Consider the following 23,895-nt stretch of genomic DNA (forward strand, 5'->3'; position numbering starts at 1 on the left):
GGAAAAACTAAACATTTCAGTTTGTAGTTTGAAAATGAAAAGATGATTCCTTCCAGTGCTGGCAATAGCTTTCAAACCTGTCTACTGTGCTGTTAAACCATCTGTACTTCAAACGCAGCAGCAGTTGAAAAAGGATAAACTCTCACAAGCTGAAGAAATATGTGGTAAGTTTTGATGCGTGATGTTACTTCGTGCTTCGTGCAGGGAGAGAAAATTGGTTGTGATGAGGCTCAGCAAGACTTTCTCAAATAAAATATTAACAGCCAGATGTGCATTATCTGTGTTAGATGGAAGAAGAATATAAAGGAGATCTAACACCTGGGTGTGCAAACTGACATTTCAGATAACATTTTTTCACACAGTGTATTTGCAGCATTTAGCTGTGTTGCTTAGAGAAACTGTATGACTATTCCAATATGTCATTAAAGAATGACTTGGAGCTAGGGATTTTTGATTAGTTTTGCTACCCGTAAAAACACTCCCAGTGGTGGAAGAAAGTTTAGGAATTGTAGGACTTGACAGCTGAATCATGACTTGTGTTCCTTGAGTGTCAATGACAGCAGTAACTATGAATCTCTGATACAATTCACTCATCCGTGCTCATCCTCATTAGAAGCAGTTCCATTTCCAGCCCCTGAGAAAATGAGGCATTACTTCTGCTTTATAGGAAGGTCTACTATGTATTGGTTTGTGACTGATTAAAGAAAGTATGGCATATGTCAGGAAAGTAGAAAGTTTCACAATGATTAGCCTTTGAAAACCCAGCTCCTAGTACAGTGAAAATATTTTCACTTTTTCTTTATGTAATTATTTAATTTATGAAGCATTAAAATTTTAAGTGCACTGTTAGCATAAAAAGTTAAGAATTCATGAAAACTATAATGAAATGAGAACAGTAAAGACAGAGGAGGAGAAGAAATTAAAACCTACCATGGAGAAATAGCTTTTACTCTTCTTGCTAATCTCAGTAATTCTTGGCAGGAGTCCAAGACTATTCTGATGTTTCACTGGCTTTAATCTATGTGTTTGGTGGCATAACTAAAAACTCTTATTTTTGATTAAGGAGATTCCATTCCTGTTGTTTTCAGAAGACTCAATGTTAGAAAAATGCAAAGGTCTTTCTGGAACTAGTTGAATTTTTTGCTCTGTATTTCCATTAAGAAAAGTGAAAAACCTTACTGAATAGGAAATTATAACATAAATTAAATGTAGTGAAATTATTTTAACTAAAAAGGGTGGAAAACGAAATGGACCTTTGTGAAAAAAAAATGCAGCAATTAACATAAAATGGATAATTATAAAGAAATTGCCACCCAAGAGATCCAATAGGATTTTTTGCATTTCTGATTCCTGACTTGTTTCTTTTTCTTGTTGTTCTTTAAAATAATCTCATGTTGTAAAGCACCTTCAACCCTCAGCAGTACACTAAGAACATCAGTTTTTGTAGCAGGGATTTGCTGGGGAAAAAAAAAAGCCAGAACTTGTTTCAGTGACATGAGCTTTACTTTTGTGCTACTTCTTATTAGAGACAAAATAGACAAATTTAGTGTTTTGGAGATGGTGAGAAAGAATTGGTCTAGTTAAGGCAAAAGAGAATTGACAGCTGGGCTGTTTGCTTATCAGAAAACTTTGGCCACAAGTGAGCTTCTTTCATACAGCTTTTGGTAAAACTGTTTTGTTCTTTTTCTTTATGGGGCACAAATAAATGTAGAATTTTGGACAATATTTTACATGTGTATAGGAAGAGAAATATATTTTTGGGAAATAGACCTAGAATATACTCATTGACCACCAAGCATAAAGTGCAAGGGCTGTTCAGTATCTCTAATGATAAAGCTTGTCCTTCATTTAGACATTTTCCATACAGGAATCATTAATTTTAAGACACATTAGTTGTGTTTTGAATCCATCAGCTGAGGGCATGAGTGAGAAAAAAGTATTGGAAAGTGGTAACAAGGTCCTATCATGAACTTGTCAGACAGGTAGAACTGTTTTTTTAAATATTACAAGGAGGAATGATAATCTAACAGATGTGAGGCCTTCCAAAGTCCAGTTTTATCATGGTTCTACTAATAAAAGCTATTGATGCCAGTTTAACTCTGATAAAATACGGAAACAAAATCTCTTCTTAAAAAAAAAATATAATTCCACAAGATATGTATTTACAGATTTTATTTTTAATAAAATATTATCTCTTTCAAAGTGGTCTGTCAGAGTGTAAGGATTAGAAATAATTAATACTTTCCTTTCTTGACAATATATGGGAATCCTCAGAATCTATAAGATTGTTGCATCTAGTATATGTGACTTATTACAGGTCTCTTCTAGCAGCATAGCAGGGATAGAGCATGACTTGCCTAATGGAAACTGTTCAGGGCTGAATTTTCACGTGGAGATCAGTTGCATTTCGATCAAGTAGCTGACTGCTTGGGCCTACGAATGAGCTGGGATTGGGATTGGGATTGGGATGCAGCTTGGTAGTATTTGCTGTTACCACTGGAAATAAAGCATTCCCCACATAAAGCTATTTGTACATTGTGTTAAAGTTATAAAAATTTCAATTTTATATTCTTTGGCCCTAAATAATGTCTCAAAGACAGATACTGGATTTTTTTGGGTATTTTTCTTGAAATCCTTTGAATTTTGTAGGCACTTTGGGGGGCACTAAACTTATCGTCATCACTTAAGAGAGAGTTATTACCATAATTGATAATTTAATGAGTGTGTTTTCTCAGTGTAATGTGCCGAACAAGAGAGTGAAAAGATACATATCATTCTGTAAATTCATATTGTGGCTTCTGATATGCTGTGTTCCAGATTCGTCTGCTAACTTGGAAAAAAAATTAATTGAAAAGAATGTCAGAAAAAGACCAAAAGAGAGACAGGCCCATTTACTTGATTACTTGATTACTAATAAAATTAATAAGAACACTAGGCAGAGATTGATTACTTTTACGAAGCAAAAAAGGATGTGAAAACACGACTTCATATTGACCCATATCAAAAAATGCCCTCACCAAGGCTGAAGGTATTTCCTGATCTAACACAGTGCTGCCTCGCCATCGGCACCTTCTTGGTTCTTTATCACCATCTGACTTGATCAAATGAACTCAGAAATGCTTCTGTAGCATTTTTGGACAACACATGTAAGAAATTGTTAGCTGCACTCAAAACTCCAAAAGAAAGGAAAAGATGAGAGTCAGATGTTCTAAGCAGTCATCTGAACATAAATTTAAAGGATGTTTCTAAGCTAACTTAGAAACTTCAACAAGTTTCTAAGCTAACTCTGAATTGTAATTTATCATAAAAAAGTTTAATTGAAACTTTGTACAAATAACTGACGCTTAGTCAATATGAAGAGCTTTAATACAGTACCTCAAGCCATAAACAAAACAATTCAAGCCTAAAGATAAATATTGGTACAAGTCCTTTTATGAGAAGCACAGGCAAAATAATCTTGGAACAAGATGGATTACCCCATAAGCATAAGAGACATCTAATAGCCAAGGCAGTAACTTGCATGTAACTTTAAAGTATTCATTGCTCAAAACTCATTAGATTGATTCTTAAATGTTTGCAGAGTTATTTAAAATGGCCTCTGTCGGTGATAAACCAAGGCCATATTTATCTCCTGTTACATGTCCAAAGATGAACTTAGATATTCTGTTATTCCTCTCTAGCTATCACTACATAACATTTAATTGGGGAAAAGATGAATTATGGTTTTGCAGAAAAAAATTGTGGTGATAAATTTTTGCACATTTTCCACAAAACAATTGGAATTAATACAAATAGCTGGGCTAAAAATGATCTGTCAGAGACATAGCAATTTTTCATATATTTTTTCTTTTGTACATACAGCCTTAACATTAGAGAAAGCAACTCTCTTGTGATCAGTGGTAGAGTATTTTTAGAAAAGAGAACGTGCAAAAAAATATACTGTTTCAGACTTCTTATTACTACATATATAATCATTATTAAACTAGACCAAAAGATTGTTCACTATAGTCTGAGTCATGACAGCTGGAAGAAGTCCAAAAGGTTGATATTAATGTATTCATAAATATATATTTTGAATTTAATTTAAAACATTGATTATTGATACAGAAATTCTATTTTTTAATATAGTAACAATTTTGCAGTTACTTTTACAGTAATTAGTATATTCTACAGAGAATGTTTTTTAAAAAGCCAATCTTCAAACTTTCACAGTTTGAAGACCAATGGTGCCTACAGACTGGTGTATTGATGTGGTCTTGGTTTCTGTTTTAAAATGTTACTTGAATTATGTCTCAACTAGTCCAAAGATTTTGACTGATACATCATGTCAGACCTCTAGAGCTGATAAGAGAGGTAAGACTGTGAAAGCAGTTCTAATGTAGAGTTGGGTTTATTTTTTATATTTTTATTCATAGAATGTGAATTTCTTCTAATTTGTGATGTGAAAGGGATTTTCAAAAGCTGATATAATTACTTGGAAAGATTTTAGCTGTGACACTTGCTGACAATAATTACATTTCTTCTCTGATACCTGAGAGGGATCACTGCTGAGTGCATGAAATGTCTGTGGCACTTGGGAAAGGGACAATTCTGTTCGTACTTGCAGCTTTCCATAATGCCTAACTGCTGGCACTCCTCTGGAAAATTTTGGCAGTGTGCATTTGTATTAATACACATTGATTTTGGTACCATGCACAGCTCATTTTTAAATTTAAAGATCTAGGAGGACATTACATCCATATTTGCACATGTGAATACTTGAAAGTATTCCAGGCAATATTGGTGATCCACTTTCTACAAGTATTTAATCTAATCAATTCATTGTCAAAAATGTTCTTCAGGTTTGTTTTTGTCCTGATGCTGTTGTTCACCATTCAAAGTCAATTTTGAACTTGAAAAAACAGACTGGAAATATTTTGATCATGAGTACTTACCAGGTCAAAGAAAAAGATTGTGAACAACTGAATATGTCTATTCATTGCTGATAAGATTCTGAATAATTTGTACCAGTTAAAAAAAAATACTCACTGCATACAAAAGATCCTTTAACTTCAAACAAATTGAAATAAAGAATGTTGCCCAAGACACAAAGTCAAATTGAACCCTAGTTACAGACAAGTCATTGGAAATGAAGCTTGAAAAATCCATACTATATCTTCTTTATTATCCAAAGTTGAACATAGAAAAATGATTGTGTGATTAGGGCAACGGAGCAGAAAATTGTCAATTCTAAGTTGAATCACTCTTTCTGCCTTGCCATCTTGCTATGATACAGAGAAAATGTCTTCCCAGGTACATAAAATCACAATTTGTAATAAGTTCTAAGACTGTCATAATCATGAGGTGCATCCAGCTGATTTGAAATATATATTTTGACTAATTAACAGTCATAAATTAAATTTTGATTCTCAATGAAAGCAACTATGCATGAAACAACATTTCCCTTTTATGTATCATAGCCACCCCTCTGGAAAACAAAATAAAAGCTTACTCTGCTGTGTAAACTGATGTGAGGATTGTTTTTAAAAGAAAATGTTTACTGACAATTTTTTTAAGTACAAAATTTTTTTCTTTGTACTTAACAGATCATTTTGGGATTACATCTCATACAGAAAGTCAAATAATGTTGTTAGTCTAACTAAAAAACTTAATTAAAACACAGGAAAAATTTATTATGGTTAGTTCAAGTGCTAATATTCACTGTCCAAATTATCTGATTAACACTAAACAGAACTCATTAGCAATGCACGTGTAAATTGTTAGTGAGAAACTTATTAATATATGCCTCTATAAGAATGAAGTCATGTTCACCCTTCTCATGACTCTCCTGGTGGTCAGATCAACAGCAGAGAAGGCAGCCTCAAGAGTTGTGGTGAGCTGCCACCACTCCCAGCTGCTGAGGTCTTGGAACTGAAGAATCACAGAATGGGTAATGCTGGCAGGGACCACAGTGGTCATCTGGTCCAGCCTCCCTGCTACAGCAGGATCAGCCCAGAGCACGTGGCACAGGATTGTGTCCAGATGGTTCTTGAACATCTCCAGTGAGGGAGAGTCTGCAGCCTCTCTGGACAATCTGTTCTGGTGCTCAGTCACCCACACAATAAAGTTCTTCCTCAAGCTCAGGTGAAACTTCCTGTGCATCAATTTCTGCCAATTGTGTCTTGTCCCATTGCTCATCAACACTGAGCAGAGCCTGGCACCCTGGTTTGTGTTATAGTTATTCAAGCTTAAATTATCTTAAATGTTCCCTGTTGGAGCTTTAAATTGTCATACCTTGTAAAATAGGTAATCAGATAATGAATATTACAGAATAAGCTGTCATAAAAATATTTTCTAATAGTGTAGGGCACTTTGAATTGTCATTTGTTAATCATAGTGAAATGACATAAGAAAATACATTACTTAGATGCACAGTTTTCCTGTGTTAGGGACAGCCAGTAGGCAATAAGTCAGGCTGAGGATGTGACAGAAATTGCCTTACCTGTAGCTACATTAAATATTCCTGTGCATTGCAAGAACATATACGAGAATTTGAGTTTGCTAATGCCACAACTAAAACTTCCTGAAACTTGTGATTTCACAGTTTACCTGAATACACAGATTCCATTTTTTTCTGGAAGTCTTCCACAAAGCAACCTATACTCTTGGATAAGAAATAAGAGTTCTCCTGTTATTATTCTGCATTTACTCAGACTTGTACCTTCAGGCTTTCTATTTCTCATCTGGGTCAGAGAAAATTTTTTATTGGCATTCATCTGTATAAACATTTTGTTGAAGTTATCATATAATTGTCACCCAGTAATAAGCCTTTTTGCTTTATCCGTTTAGAAAGTGGACCTGCATAAAGATAGTTATCTCATATTACAGGAGGTTGACATAATGGAAGTACTGCTTAAAAATTAAATCATTTCATTAGAGTAAGTGCCTGCAACCACTTTCCAGATGACACAATGCATGATGAGCCACAGTTGTGGTATGAAGCAAGAAAATAGCATATGCTAGAGGATAAAATGTAAGGTAATCATCACAGTTACAATTAGGCCTGGTGTTGCTGGTTGTCATATTAAACTTGGCTGTACCTAATGGAGAGTGAAAGAGAAATAAAATTTCATCACAATTGAAACAGTGATTGCATTTGCAAATATATCTTTATTTTTACTTCCCAGAATTCCATTCATATGTATAGCAGACCTGAATAATTTTTTCCATATATTTATGATAGCAGAAACAATATTTGTTTCCCTGTCAAGATGTTTTTTCTCAATGTTAGGCAAATTCCTTTTATTTTTTAATCTGTTTTTATTACAATTTGTAATATATTTTGTTTATGTCATTGCAATGATTCAGAACACAGAAGCTAAGCTAAAAAATACTAGTGTATTTAACAATCTCTCATGACTGTTGTTCATCTCATTTCTGAGAGAACCCACAACCACCCTGAGCTCCACTCTTGGCATTAACTGCAGACACCAGAGATATAGATTAAAAAGTTAAAGAGAATAAAAGACTCTTGTCAAATCTATCAGTACGTTTTCAGGAGTCAGTATGACACACAGGAAAGGTTACACATATTTTTCAGGGCATCTTTATGAACAATTTGCAAGGGAATCATCCCAAGGTCTCAGGGCACATATCCAAGCAAACTAGTTTGATGAAACGATATAAAACTTACCAATTTTTGCCTCCATTTCTTTTCTGTTGTTGTTCATTGGTAGATAAACAACTTTCAGCACACAATATGACAGAATTTTGTCTTTTGAAAGGAAAAGGAATACACGTAGAAGCTGCAAAATTAACAAGTATATTTCAACAGATTTTTTCCCATCTTTTGTTTTTTAATTGAATGTGAATAATCACAGAACATCTGCTTACCAGCAATATACAGCAACAAAAACTTTTGGGAAATTCAAAGTGATTCTAATCTGTTTATATAATTCATGTACTCATACTAACATATGTTCTTCTAAAATAAAAAATTAATTTTTTCTGATACTGTAAATGAGTGAAATTGTGATTGAAAACCTTCTTAATATTTTGAACTATAAATATTGTAAAACCATGCTTCAGTTTGACCAGTTTCTAGTAAACTTTACTTAATGGTTTTTTTAAATGGGTCTAGGATCCCTGAAGTTTGCAAGATTTTGATGTGAGGGCCCACTATTTAATTAGTAAATGGCAGCCTCATTGTTTGTATTTGAAAAGTCGTGCTTAGAAAAATATGATAAAGCTCCATTTTCCTTAAGCATAGCTCTTAATCTGAAACAATTCTGTAAGTTATGCTAACTTTACCACTAATATATTTAATAACTGTTGTCAGAAAAAAAAATAGGTTTATTTGATGGAATACGGTTTTGTTTTGTCTGAAGCTCAAGGTCTATAGATAATACAAAGCAGACAAACTGCAATGCCTTCAGAAGAAATTGGAAAACTGCACTGTTAATTTATCTATGGGTGTGTCTCATGCAATTAGATAATTACGTATACCTGCTCTTTTTTTCTGAAGGAACAACTTTGGCATCAACTAAAATCCAGTGATAAATGTAAAATGAAATTCCTATTGAAGTTAATGAAATCAGTGCTTAGCTTTTCATGTTCAGCTTTGAGCTGACTTTAAAAATTAAAAAATCATGCAACGAACTGGTGTTATTCTTCCTGTTGCCTATATTTTTTCTATATGGTATTAAAGGAAAATTGTTTATCTTGTATATTGCAAACATTTGGAACTAGTAATACTAGTAATACAGAAGGGAGCTACCATTTTTTAATATTTTTAATATTTTCACCTTTGTAAATTTTATGTTATTGTTTTTATATCTTGAGGGATGCATGCTAAAAGAAATTAAATTAGGATATTTTAAGCTACAGAATCAAGACCCAGTGCTGAAGAATAACTTACAAGCTACTGTTGATGTCATGTTTTTAGGAATCTGCCCCCATAGATAGTCTGGTCTAGTATTTTTTGCATATACTTTCTGGATTTATCATGAGGGCTTTATCCTGTCTGATCTAGAATTGAACATAATGTGCACAGCTCAGTTTTGTGACAGAAGTAATTGAATGGAATATTTCATGTGGAAGGGATTTGCAATAAACATTGTCCAACTGCTTTAGCACTCCAGGGCTGACCAACATTTAAATTACTAAGGGCATTGTCCAAATGCCTCTTAAACACTGTCAGGCTTGGGGAAGGAGCCTGTTACAGTGTCTGACCACCCTCTTGGAAATGTTTCCTAATGTCCAGTCTAAACCTCTCCTGACACCATTCTGAAACATCCCCATGCATCCTGTCCCTGGATACTCAGAGAAGAGATCAGCTCTTCCCTCTCCACATCCTTCCTGTCATGGTTTACCCCTAGCTGGCAACAAAAAAAACCTGCAAAGCCACTCACTCACTCACTCCCTGTGTGTGGTGACACCAGAAGACAAAAGTAAAACCTCTTAAATGGGATAAGAACAGTTTAATAATAGAAAAAAGTAAAGCATAACAACATTAATAAAAACTATAATTATAATGATAATAATTTTAATGAAACTGAGAAAGATTAATAAAACTACAGGAAGCTGTAGAGAGCAATGATGTCAATCCTCACCTTTCCTCCAATCTAGAAAACCCAAAGTCCTCAGCTGCTCCTTATAAGATATTCCTTCCAGAATTTCTGCCAGTTAAAAAATAAAAAAGGATATCAAATTTTCTTTAGAGATTTCACACAGAGATGAGGGATGGTGTGGATCTCCCTTTGTCCAAAGCTGCAGAGAACTTCCAGCTGCCTGTAGGACCATGACTGGGTGCAGGTGAGGGCTGTGTGTATTTGCCTGTAACTGAGTCAATGTCCTTGAAGAAAGACGCAACACTTCCACATGAGTGATAGAGGAAGGAGGGGACAAGTGTGTGCCATCATCTGGTCACAGATGATGTTTGGCTACATGTCTGTCCAAGACAGGAGCAGCAAAGAGCAGAGCAGCCATCCCCGCTGCTGTCATGGGGCAGCCACTGCTGGCCCACGGACATGGAGTCTGGATGATGGAGTCTGGAGATGTCCCAGCCTGGAAATCTCACACCAAGGCTGTCCAACATGTGTCTCACTGACAGAGAGGAGACACCTTTCCTAGTCCAGCTGTGTCACCAGCCCAACCCTCCACACTGTGGTCTGGAAGCCAGGTCTGGTGCCAGGAGCTCCTGTGTTGCCCAGCCCTTGGCTGCATGGGGGAAAAAGTGTGCCTGATTTTGCTGTGGCTGCAGGAACCTCTCAGAAAGCCCAGAGCAGGATGTGGGCTGGGCCAGTCTTGTCTATCCTGCAGGATGCTGCCACTCTCTCTGAGTGCTGGAGGAGGGAGAGGACAGGACTGTGCCATAGCCCCTGGCTACATCCCTGTGAAGGCATCTAGCTATGACTGCTTTATTTTAACAATGTTTTGTTTTATTGCTTTATTTTAACAATGTTTACACTTGATGCAAGAGCTACTAGGTGAATTCTTGTTACATAGAGACTCAAAATAGTTATCTAAAACCCCCTTTCTGTTTTCACATCTGTTGGCAGTCTGATGCAAAATTACCCTTTATTGAGAAAAAAATTTATTTTGTAGCTGTGTGTAAAATACATAAATATACATTTATGTCAGGATGGTCTGAAGTTACATCACATGGAGAATTAATACTCTGTTGCCTTTTCTTGGGAGCAATAGTTATGGGACAAAAGCTTCATATTTGGGAGGTCTACTGCGACAAATGTTGTTAGCTCTTTCATTTATCCCTGACAGTGTATCTCTATATTTTATAACAGATACTAAGCTGCCATCTGTACTAGCAATCTAATAATGTAGAAATCTTAAACATTTTCTCTCTGTTATTCTTTGTCACTTGTTTTACAGTGTTAGAGCTGATATTGGTACATTATTCCTGGGCAGAGCACTGAATCTTGCAAACACCAGTTACTCAATTGTGTGCCCTGCTAATGGCCTTGGTCTTCCTGTGTGCTACTTGTGCTTTCTCTGTCTTCCCTGTCTTCTGTAATGGATATTGCTTACATTAAAAATGTGCTATAAATTGAATTTTTGCTGCTAGCTTCATATATAGAGCTGGACCTATTAATGGAAAAACTGAGAAACCCCCAACTTAACAGGATGTGTGAAATTAATACACATCAGTCAAAGAAATACACTTTGATATGTGCTGTCATGGTTTTATTTTCCGTGCCAATTGCACACCAAAGTTCAAAGGAAAGGAATATTTTGGGGATTTTTAGTGTCTTCAGTCTGTGTATTGCCAGACTATTTATATTTATTTTAGAAAGTTCCTATAGTTCAATCTCTTGCTAAGTCACACATGTAATATTATTGGGAATTGCTAGGAAAACACCTCGAAGAGAAAAAACAAAAGAAAACAAACTTATGAGCACAACACACCTGTGACTGAGGTATATTTCTCTTTAATTATCTGGTTAGCCATGTGGAAAGGGCACATTCAAAAAACCAACCAATCAATCAAAAAAACCCCAAACCCCACTCACAAAAAAACTCCAAAAAGAACTAAAAACCCCAAACAAACAAACAAACAAGCAAAGCCCAGAGGATGCAATAAACCAATTTCTGAAAAAAGTTTATTTCATTTTCTTACCAGGAAAAAAACGTAGTTGAGCCACTCATGGGAGTCTCTTGATTACTCAGGAATGAAAGGAGTCACTTGAATACTCAGTGTACTCATTTCAGTGCTTGACTTCATGCATTATTTTGGGCAAGTCATTCTCTTTAAGCAAATTTTGTTGACTGAAAGATGAAGATGTTCAGGTCAGAATCAATTGTATTCTGTATCTGTACATTCCCTGGAACGAAAAAAAAAAAAAAAGAAAAAAAAAAAAAAAAAAAGAAAAAAAAAAAAAAAAAAAGAAAAAAAAAAAAAAAAAAAGGTAACTTATTAAAATGTCACCAGTAAACCTTATTTCTGCAATATTCTGAGCCAATACCTTTCTCCTAAGATTTATGTTTAATTTAAAATTTCCAGAGAATACGTTTAGTTGGGAACCTCAACATAAAGACTTCACAGAACTTCTGACAAGCCTGAAAAATAATAAAATAATAGCAGTGTGCCATGTGAGTCAATGAGTATCAAAGGGAAGAGAAAAACAAATCAACTTGCAAATGTTATCTTTCCTCTGATGTAGGTAGGTTTTTAATTAGACTATTTAATCAAGAAAAAATTCAGAATAACAATTAAGGAAAGGTTGTTAATTTGTTTCCTAATGTAAATCCTGAATAGTACATCCCCTCACTTTTCTGACTCTTCTTTATATTTCCTAATGGCATTGAGATTCTCATTTTTAAAAATCACATAATTTAGTGTTGTAATTGTGGAAAAGATGTTTGCCTTTGTTCAAGCAACAGAAAGGAGATGAAGCAATAAGTATCTGATTTTGGAATGTTGAGGTATAGTCAGAGAGATTAGTTTTGTGCATGTGTTTTAAAAAACAAATATAATCCAAAACACAGATATAAACCAAAACAAAAAAACATCCTTGAAGTTCATAATAAAATATTTAATGTTCATGTGTGAGGTTAAAATTAAAGATGACTCAGATAATTGAACAGCATCAATATTAATGATTTGAGGAAGGAAAGAGCAACAAAGTGTCATGCAATTGAAAGAAAATAATTAATGCATGTGAGAAAATCTGAAAAAGACATATATCCTTGAGGTGTGTGTTATGTCATGAAATGCTAATGATGTTGAATTATTATTTTATTTTCAGAATAATTTCTCTCCATCTTTCACAGCAAATTACTGAAAATTACTTTTGCATATCACCCTTAACTACATTTCTCTGTCCTGGGGTGAGGGTTGGCTATTACTGACCTCACTCATGGGCCCTGACCAAAAGTGTTACAGCAGGACTAGAGTCACTTGTCTGCCATTGCAAAGTTCCATCATCACCTGTCAAAAATCTGTTGCAATAATAATTGTTGTTATTACAGCATTTTCCATTCTTTACCTTATTGCATGAATGTCATGTTTCTGCTAAAATAACAGCTACTAGTACAGATACTACCAATGTCAGTAGGAAAGAATGGAACATCCTGTTTGTGGCTTTTCTGCAGCACCTTTCTTTTATTTATTCTGGAATATGCTGTAGGAGTCTCACTTTTTTGAGCAAAACTGTTGCAACACAAATGAGAAAGTCCTTATAGCACAATATATTTTTTCTAGGTATTTAAATTGTATGTATATCTAAATTCTTTCTCCATTATGTAATTTTTAAATGAATTTTTTTCTCTATGTGGGGAATTACTGACAAACTTCTACAGAGCATATTTTCAAGGTGCAGCAGGAAAAAGAAAGAAATAAAAGAAAATAATTCTGTTCTCAGTGACCATCTTCATGGTCCCTTATGATGAGAGTAGTTGTCACACTGTTTGGAATAGCTTTCTTTATGAACTATCAATGGAATTAATATAACAAGCAATTAGTTCTGAAATAATGAGGGAAGAATAAAAACACAGTAAAAAATATACTAAACCACCATTTACTGCAAATTACTGGAATAAAAATATAGAAACATTTTCTGGTAATTCAGCAACTGTTAGTTAGGTTACTGCTGCCCCTGGGTAAACTGACATTTTCATATGCACTAATTAGCAAAGAGGTCAAATAAAATCTCAAATAAAATAGTTAATTTTTAGCATTTTTCTTCTATGAAGGACCTAATCTCAAGTTCTGGAATAACAGACAAAGTAAAACCCTAGGTGTCCTACCCACCAGGACTGGCATTATCTACAGCTAAATAACTGCAAACGGAGACAAATAGATTTAAATATTTTTAAAATTATTTTATTGTTTGATGAAAACTGTGAAGTATCTTTATCCCAAAGCAGGAGATGATGTTGTCATGCACACAGAAGCACACTTGGTTTTGGTTATGATCAAATGCTGGAGCATGTGGCAGCAGTGCCAGGGTGAAATAACAGAGCCCAAATCTCCTGCACTCGCGTGGAAGCCGAGCCAGCAGCTCTGCTGGGCTGACGACAGCAGTGAGCTCGTTTGCTAATTAGTGCATAGAGAAATACCTAATTACACAGGAGTCCTAGTGACTTGAGACAGCTGAAGTACCTGAAGAAATTACAGTCTGTATTTCCAAGCCAGCCACAACCTCAGTTCTTGTTTAAACCACAGAATTGTCCAGTTAAAATTTCCAGCTGCTGCAAACGTAATTTTATCTGCATGAAAAATTACTGAATATTCAGCAGTAGCATCATCCATTCTCTCAGAATCAGCATCTAGAACACAAGTGCTCAAGATCTTGCATGTTTATACATGTAAATGGTGCTAAATTACTGCATCCAAAGGCTGCTGATAAGATGAGCAAAGCTGCTACTCAGTAAGCTACAAGTTTCTATGGAATTAATTTGGAAAAATACTATTTTTATCTCCTCAAAATATTTTAAAGAGGTACACATCTTAAATATTCACTGAAACAAAGTTTCATTTTACTTTGCAGTAAAATAAATTCATATTGTTATAAAAAAATCAGGTACATTTCTTTGCAAATTATCCTACATACAAATTTTGTCTTTACAAATTCTTAAGTACTCTATCTTTGTTATTTTTCACCACCTAATTTTTTCCATTCATTTTTTATAGATGGATATGTTTGCCAGTGCATAATGATGCATTTTTACATATTCATACATCATGCATTATTACAATTTGCTGTTTCAAAAAATTAACGTTTCATGAAGATGAACTTGGCAGGATAGTTTTCCACATAAAAGTTAAAATAAAACCTATTTTAAATCAAATCAATTCAGAAAGAAAGGTATTTGTCAATAAAAGTTAGTAAAAGTTTTTGTGCAAACAGCTGGAGAAAGCAAAATTTTAGAAACCCACTATTTTTAAATCCCTATATTGCCATTTTTCATTTTATTCTCCATAAAGATATAATCTTAGGCAAAATAAGTAATTAATCCAAACTGTCATCTGATACTTTTGAAGTACTCTGAATCAAACTAAACTACTCTGAATCAAACTAAACTATGTTCTTCCCTAAAATAAAAGCAATTCTTTGCTTCTTACTAAAGGCTCCATGAAAACTAAACCCAGTTTCTCCTGGTGGTATTCCCTTCACAGGGTCTTGCAATTGTGGGTTCTTGAATGATAAATGCAACTAACGTTTGGATTCTTGGTGCTGTGTTCTTATGTTACACTTGCTTATTGTCTCTTTTTATTTCAAAGGATGTGATATTTCATATGATGACCTATTTGTCCACATAATTTGTCAGTAGGCAGAATATTATGTCATATCTATAGTACATATTGGGCTGACTGTGTTGTCATTTTTTACTACTTGTGTGGTGTAGTTTAGCCCCCTCTGAAATCATGGAAAATATTTTCTCAGTGTCAATTGCTGAAGAACAAGTATGCTTTTAAATTTCTGAGTTACTGGAAAAATTCTTCAGGCCTCATCGATTTTACTTCTGTTCAAATGTGTTATGAGCAGGAATGAATCCATGAATCTGTACTGTGCCATGTGCACTGGAAAAAGGGGTCTTACATCCTTCAGCTCTTGTTCAGCTTTCAACTCCTGTTGCTTTCCTTTAAGATCGTTCTGGTTTTATTCAGAATACAAAAGGCATTCATTCACAGAAACATTTAGTTTGCCTACAGATGTTTTTAAATCCTCATTATCATAAGAACACCACTATTGGTTGCCAACATGTAAATAATAACTTGAACAGAAAAGAGAAATAAAACAGAGCCCTATATGACTCAATTTTGTTAATTAGACTGTTGAAAAATATTCTATAAATCAATGTTTAGATCTGACACGATGAAACACAAACCTAGAAATTTGATAACTCTTTTTCATAGAGAAGGACATAAGTGACATTTAAAAAAAAAATATCCTTCACCTAAATGTCTGATATTTTTAACTTTGAACTCTAGACAGCATTTCATTGCCTAGGTCATGGTTTATCACTAAATGTTCCAATCAGTAAACCAACTTCAAATCAGAGCATCACAGACCTAAAAGAAAAGACAATCACTAACTTTTGTTTTAAAACCATATTTTGTTATCTCTTGTACTGATATCCAAAAGTAGAGTATTGTCTATGAACTTGACATAGGTAAAATACTGAAACTTGATTGCTTAGAGAATGATTGCTCCTCATGAGCAACATGTAACTACAAAAGGGTTAAATGAAATCCTTTCCTCTAGAGTCAGGATGTAAAATTGTAACTAAAAATAAAAGCTGTTTCAGCTTTTGAGGACAGGAGGAGCAGAAGAGAGTGTTAGCCCATCCAAAAATAGTCTCCTTATATCTACAGATATACAGAAAAGGCATACTTCTACATGAAAAAAAAGGTTTTCAAAGTGAAATGGAAAGTTATCTGTAAAAGCTAAACCTTTTACTCCAATATAATTGACTGACAGAGGATTGTATGAACAGTAAAGGTCTGCTTTTCAATATGTAGCTAGTTCTAAAATACCCACAAGAGATGTTTTTGAGATGGTCTATTCTAGTACGGATTTGTGCTTCAGATAACCTCCTGCTGTCCAGAGGAAATTGCGTGTGAGTTGTTCCTCAGAACTGGAAACATGTTTATAACAGCAGTATATCTGGGTACAGAAATTATTTTACAATATTTTCATCTGCAAGCTTTTGCTGTTTTAAGTTGTGTAGGGTGGTTCTGCTGTTGCTGTGCAGTGACACATTAGGCTGGGCACTTAAAGTAATGCAGTGTGACTGATACAAGCTGATGTTACACTTCACAGCACAATGTTTCATAATGTGTTATGTCAATGAGAGCATTTAATAAAAATAAAAAAAAAGGTAATTCTCCAGACAGAACTGACAGAAGAATCCAAGCACAATTTCCCTACTTTTTTTTCCCTTTCCTGCAAAAAACCCCAAAAAACAAAAAACAAAACAAACAAAAAAAACCAAACAAACAAAAAAAAACACCAAAAAAACCACAAAAAAAAACCAAAAAAAAACCTGATGCTGAAAGCAGAGGCCAATTTTTATTTGATACACAAAAATAACTTTTGGAAAATACATAGCAGTTGGTGGTTGTATAATACACTTAGAGCTGAATTAAGCAGGGGGAATAATTTTTATTTAAAAACTTGTCTTTCTCTTTACAGAGTTAACATATTTTCACACATGTCACCTCTACTGACTTTTAAAGCCATGTGTTTTTAGAGGACTAAGAAGAGAGTACTTTAATGTCCTTCTAGTCTACATAATGTTTATGAGCATTTTCAGCTTGTAAAGCAACATGTTATTTCAATTCCAAACAGAAGTATTTATTTTATGAACTCTCTAAGGTTTCTCTTCATTGTATATTCCTTTTATTTATTTTAAATTTTAAATTTTCTCTGTTTTTCAAGGTTTTTATTTGTTTTCATACAAATACTCTTCTTGAAGATCATATAACATACAGAAACTAGAATAGTGTTTTCCTCATGTAAGTTTCTTGAATATGATTTTTTTTTAATGGGATCCTCCTAAAATTTGGAAATCTTTCCATATTATTTTTAAATTAAGTCCTTATAATAAAAAGACCCAAACCACACTCTCCTCTCTCTCCCCAAAAAAACCCTACCCAAAAACCTCACACACACATATGCAAACAAATTAAAACAAAAACAAAACAAACCAAACAAAAAAAAGTATTTCTTAGACTAGATAAATTTCTTTTGGCATAAAAGTTAGCAACTGATGAATTGATAAATTGTTACATTTGATAAATTATTTTTATACCACATCTTACAAATTAAGCGAAAGGGAATTCAGAAATTGATGAAACTCCAGCATTTAGAAAAACATTGGTGGAGGGATTGAAAATGAATCTTAAAATTTGTGAGTGTGTCTCAATTTCCCAAGGATTATTCACTCAAATCAGGTCATCCTCTAGGACACATTGCTTGTAATCTCTACCTCTATAAAACATTTTTCATCCCCTTATAGTTGTAGGTTTGACCATCATGTGAGAACTCAGCCAGGAGGGAGCAACCAAAATAATGCAGAAGTTTCCTATGGGAGTGGTGGTGCACTTTTCAAGTTTCTGGAAATGCAGGTTGTAAAGATATTCATCTTCTGTAACACATTTTTATCTTTTCAAACATGCTGATCTTACCGATGAAATATTGTAATTAGTATATTTTGTTGTTACTTTGAACATGATCCATTGTCAACTGTTCCATATAGTCAAGGATTAAATGATCACATTTACACTGTATTTACACTGTATTTTATATCTACTTTCTGATAAACTGAAAGGAGAAACTAGCAGAAAGGATAAGTAAGTAATTTATTAACTGAAAAAGTCAATCTGTTTCCTCAGAATAGAACCTGATTTTGCTTCCCACTACCAAATTTTCCATTTTAACCTTCAAGAGGAAAAAAGTTAGATTTTTCCTTAATGTAAAAGATTATTTTAGTGTATTTATATGTGCTTGGTTTTTTGGTATTGTTTTTTCCCCAGAATAATGCCAGTCTGTACAGTCCCACAACATTACTTGAAACACTAAATTACTAGATAATTATGAGAGAAAACAAATATGTTATAGCAAGAAAACAAAATCTGATTAGAAAAGCTCACATGTTTAAACATATTAGTAAAGATTTAAAATTAGTGGGAACTTTTTAATTAGATAAAGCAACTGCAGTAAGTTTAGCAGATATTAAATAAAGTGGATGAAATATGAATCATATAGTGAGAAAACTTCTCCAGGTGAGTTCTTTATTAGTCATGCCAGTGTTGATGTAACTCCATCCTGTAGTCTCTCTTTCAGAATTGTTTACTCATAAAGGCTTTATCTCCTGCTGGGAGACACTACCCAGTTCCTGACTGCTCAGGAACACATTCATGATATCATAAATGCATTTTAATGTATATAAAATTTAGCATAGGCTCTTTATTTTAACACCTTGTCCCCTCTACTTTATTATCCCGTTCCCAGCCCTCTGCAGGAATTCCCATTCCTCTCACTTCCTTTGCAAAGGAAGGAAAGAAAGTTTTCTTTGGACCAAGCTGTGCTGCTGAGTCCCAGGTGGTGGAGAGTTCTGCTGCCTCCTGAAGGGCTCTGCTGCCTCTGTGCTCCACAGAGCCCTGCTGGCTGCCGAGACTCTCCAGTGGCAAAGAGCTGACCTTCTCTTCTCTCTGCATGCTTCTGCTCTTTACTTCTAAGCTTCCCTGAAAATACTCTGTTTTTTTTTTTAAATTTCCATCTAGAAAATGTAATTAGCCAGCACTGGATTTGTTTGAAATGTGGCATATCCTGATACAGTAACAGTACCAAATAATTTACATTAATTTTGGTTATGGAAAAAGTAAAGTTTTGTATCTTTTCAGTATAAATCCTTCTTTTCCCTTGTTCCTGAAGCAGTAAAATCTGATATAGAAATAATAATGGTATTTTTTTTAGCCATAAACCACAGCATTTTGCCAATCTCATTTACTTGGTGTTTTTTAGCCAAAAAAGGATGGCAAAATTGTGCAAAAAACTTCACACTTCAGTGTACTCTTACACTTCTATAATAATAGCAATAATTTACCATTATTGTTTACCATTGATGTTTAGAAGGTCTGCACAGGGTTCAGCTGTAGGGCTCAGATTCAATCCTTTTTTTGACTACATTGTATGTATATGTATTGTGTGTATGTGTGTGTGTGTGTATTAATCAACCTTTCTCACCAGTGAAGGGAAACAAGCAGTTTCAGAGCACAGTTTATAGGTTTAGATACAGGTTTGGTATTCAGAGCACAGTTTACAGGTTTAGGTACAGGTTTATATTCAGAGCACAGTTTATTGGTTTAGGTATAGGTTTTATGTTCAAAGCTTCACTATGTATTTGTCTCCAAAAATAAAGGGAATCCAGATAAGGGTCTGGTTAGGGTCCCAGTCACAGGTTTGATATGTGACCCCAGAGAGATCCAAACTAGGGACCACTCTGAATATGTAGACACAACAAATGAGTGTCAGTGCACAGCCTCCATTCCCTAGGGAAGGTACCTTGGCTAAATTCCTAAATAGTTCCTGCAAGCAGGTATCTGAATTACATTGGAAAGAATCCAAAATTTCAAAAGACAAAAGACCAAAAATATCATGTAGATAAAGTACTGCCCCTTTTCTGTGGCTACATGTGCTAATGGAAATAAAATATTACTGCTGTACTGCTGTAGTGTTTGTGATTCAGAAAAGGCAAGGAAGAATAAAACATAGTTTATTTTAGTTTTTGTTTGTTTTGTTTTTTTTTTTTTTTTTTTTTTTTAATGTGGGCCTCAAACCCACTGTTGCTGTGAGCCAGCCAACTGGAGGCTGCTGGGGAAGGACACATGCTGTGTTACAAGTGCCAAGTCTGGTAGTTACATGCTGTAGTACAGAATAGTTCTTAGAAAAGCAAGTGCTTTCATACAGAACACGTCACAGGAACTGTAGTTATTACTGGAATGTAATATTAAAACCAACATGAAAACTGACTAAAGGTTAAAGCATTTGGTATTGCAAATCTTTTGCAGTTAGCATAGAGTCCTCTTGGGGTGAGAGTGATGGAGATAGGAGCAAGTGTTGTAACATGAGATCTGACATCATCTGATTTATTCATGTGCTTGAACAGTGGGTTATGTTATCTGCTTGATTCCTCATTTAAAAAGGAAGTTATTACAACCGAATTTTAGCCACAGACATGAAAAAAGAGTGAGTCATCCTGAAAAAGACTAGAAAACAGTTCACCTGTATTTGAGTTCCTGTTGTGAAATTTCTTCTTTGCTTTTGCATACAAAGGAACATAATAAAAGAGGTTGATGTGAAAATAACCCTAAGAGCTCCTTTTTCTTTTCTCTGAAAGCAGGAAACTAAGGAAAATTTCTTTTGAGGATGCATAGAGTATATGGAAGGAAATTTAAGACATCTTATAATCCTGTCACAGCTGGAAGAGGCAGACTCCACCAGGAAGCTACTTCATGATCACAGCTTAATTTTATATTAAAAAGTTCAAATATTTAAGGTGATTAAAATCTCCAGTGGTTTAAGATATTATTTTGGGAGACTACAGATACTGCAGAAAACTGAGCACACTCTACCTTAGAAACTGAGGGTACTTTGCTTAGGTTATTGAAGTAGAAAACATGTACAGCTGAAAGGATTGAAGAATGACATTGTGGCTCGGTTCCTCATTTTGAAATGACAAGACTCTCAGCATTTGCCCTCAGTCACAGCTGAGCTGATGTTAAATGCTCTTAGGTATGGTCATGAAGAAGGCTTTGAGCACTGTGTCTAGATAGACTTTAACATATTTAAGTATACCCTCCATTAAAAAAAAATTATTTAATTTTAATCATTGTTTACATAAATGAAATTCTATAGATATATTTTCAGTAACCAAATTTACATAAGCTGGAATACTTAATCAGTTTAATCCATATTATTCTGGTGGGGAAACTTAATTTATCCATATACTTCTATTGTTGACATCTTTTTCCTTTGAGAGCTATGCAAAAATCAGAATAATAGTTGTTGGAGACTTTTGTTTTCTTACAGTGAAAAAGTTTTTTGGGGTGAGAGGAGATTTCTGTTATTGTGCCTTCCATTTTGGAAAATGGAAATTCTTTCAGAATTAATTCATAGACAGACTCTAATAAAAAAAAAATTAGCAGTTTTAATTAGAACAATATCTTTATTAACTAAAAAATTAAGCAATACTTCATAAACACTTTATAGTATGTTTAAACAAAACACATTTTTTCTCCACTTAAGGCTAACCTATTATTTTGTAATCACTGTTTTGTTTTCTTCCCCTAACATTCTATTTCAAAAATTTGAGTTGTTCTCATAGGGTATGACCCTGTGGTGCCAGTAGGACACAATGAAAGGAAGTGATATTTATGCAAGAGAAACAGACTGTGTTTCATAGGGAAATTATTCTTAATGAAATTTTTAAAAATAAATAGGGCAATCGAATAGTTTTCTGAAAAAAAAAATATTAAAAGTTACAGAGATTGAGAAAAAAACTGCTAGAGAAAGAGGAACAGAGACTAATCATTAACTTCCTGCCTGTGATTTATCTTGGAATAATTTGCTCTTCATCCTGTAAGCCACGTGCTTGTGCTCAACTGTTAGCTAGCTTTCCTTTACTTTTTAGTTTGTTTAATAGTCACTTTTCAAGTCCTGATAATTTGAATACTCTTCCAGAATTTGAACATAGCTTGAAAGCATACTGCTTGCTGTTTTCCAGTTAATGCACTTCATGGTTAACCTGTGTAATGAAAAATAAGTATATTGGATCCTTTTATACACTTCATCATCAGTCTTTAAAACCACACAGTTCTAATTTCAAGTGGAGCCAGAGACATTGTAGGTAGCCAAGTCTGAGGGCAGGATTAAAAAAATCTAGTTTAAATATACACACAAAACTCAGCTCAAACTACATAGTTTCAAAGTGTCTCCGTAAATTGAGTTTTTTCTCTTTTTTTCTGAAAAAAAAAATAAATCTGAGTTTGAAACCTGCATTCAAACATAAGAGTAATGATTGTAGATATTGTAGTAGATGTCTGTAAGTGAACAAATTTCTCCTTGATGGGATTTACACATGCTTGTTATTCTTCCATAAGGCTTTTATGAATCTGCAGATTATACCAGTACAAGAAAATCAGTACAGTTCCCAGCCTCTATACTACTCACTTGGGAGCTAAAACCATCTCAACAGGAGCTTCTAATGAAAAGCAAATTGGTGGAATGGGAACTATTTTATTTTACTTTACAGTTTTGGCCAGAGTAGAAGGCAAGGACAGGTTATGTTGAAAACATAAAGTATTATGGTGAAGGAAAGTGAGCATACTGTGAGGGTGAAATTGTGTCAGAGAAGAGCTGTAAAGAACTATCCTAGCATGGTTAATGCTATCAAATGTAACACAAGACACATGTAAGTAAGTGGATATGTTTCATGCCTGACAAGTCTGGCATCCTGTTGCATTGTAGCTCCCTTGAATTAGTATCTCTAGTCTTTACTGTGCTATTGCTCTACTCTGCAGGACCATCAAAAATTGTGTAACAGAGCAATCTCTAAAGCTTTTGATGGAGCAGTTGAAGTACCAGACTTGTATGTAAGCAGAAGAGCTGATGGTCCCAGAATTATATCAAACCAACCCAAAGTTCTCCATTCTTTATTCAGAAAAACAAGCCAAACCAAGCCTTGAATTTGTATAGCCTATGACAGATGAGAGACCACTATAGTTAAAAAAATTATTTTCCTCTTATAGCTCTGAGTGTTCCCCTTATTACTCAGAGGAAAACTCTACAGTTAAAAAAGCTGATACTTTAAATACCTACAAACTTGTAATCAGTGTGCTGCTCCAAATAGCAATGAAGCACTCTCCATTCTGCATTGTTAGCAAATGCCACACTTGGATAGCAAGCAAATAAAATCAACTAAAAATAATGTCTTCAATTGCCTTTTTTGCAATGAACATATAGAACCTGTCAGACACTCATTAAAAAAAAAAGACAAGAAAAAGTTGAGAAATAAATTTTTTTCTTATAAAATTAATATTAGTATCATATCAATTATGTAAATTCTGTAACTGAGTCTTTCTTAACAGATGTTTTACTGAAATTTGCATAGTGATTCTGGGGTTGCTTGAAGCTTTCCCTACAGCTTATGTTGGTGTAGCTTTTTTTAGGTCAGTGATTACTGTACACAAAGATGAATGCAGAAAAAAAGAATATTCCTAATAGTTTTTGCTTTATTTTGCTGATATTAAACGAATGGGAAAAATTAAAAAAGTTGGCAGTATCTTCTAAAAATCAGTCTCACTGTCTCACTCTCTGTCATATAAATTTATACAAAGCTTCTAGAATCATGCAGAAGATGATCTTTCCTTAAACAATTATTAACCAAACT

Source organism: Onychostruthus taczanowskii, unplaced genomic scaffold, assembly GCF_017590055.1.
Source record: "Onychostruthus taczanowskii isolate IOZ18803 unplaced genomic scaffold, ASM1759005v1 scaffold12, whole genome shotgun sequence".
NCBI lineage: Eukaryota > Metazoa > Chordata > Aves > Passeriformes > Passeridae > Onychostruthus > Onychostruthus taczanowskii.